Raw genomic sequence first — 289 nt, 5'->3', positions numbered from 1 at the left:
AGCAGAGTGGCGCAGCGGAAGCGTGCTGGGCCCATAACCCAGAGGTCGATGGATCGAAACCATCCTCTGCTATAGGTTTTTAGTCCCCAGTGACTGAAAAAAAAGAAAAAAAAAAAAGAAAAAAAAAAAAAGAAAGGTAAATAATCCCTCCCATTTTTAAGAAAAGGAAAAAAGGAAACTACAGAGCTTGTGAGCTTTTCATATCTTTGCCTAGGAAAGTCAGGGAGTAGAGCCATCTGAAAGAGATGTTAAGGCATGTGATGAAGGATGAGATGAGAAGGTGACCTGA

At 41.2% G+C, this 289-nt stretch overlaps 1 non-coding gene across 1 annotated transcript; it reads left to right on the top strand.

Annotated features, from left to right (window-relative positions):
* On the top strand, positions 1 to 72 carry TRNAM-CAU (transfer RNA methionine (anticodon CAU)). The gene has a single exon. It is a non-coding gene; the product is annotated as a tRNA-Met (tRNA).
* The last annotated feature ends 217 nt before the right edge of the window (positions 73 to 289 follow it).

This window comes from Meleagris gallopavo, chromosome 2 (genome assembly GCF_905368555.1).
Source record: "Meleagris gallopavo chromosome 2, MGAL_WU_HG_1.1, whole genome shotgun sequence".
Classification (NCBI taxonomy): Eukaryota; Metazoa; Chordata; class Aves; order Galliformes; family Phasianidae; genus Meleagris; species Meleagris gallopavo.
The sequence above is the reverse complement of the archived record's forward strand: the minus strand, read 5'-3'. Positions and strand labels throughout refer to the sequence as shown.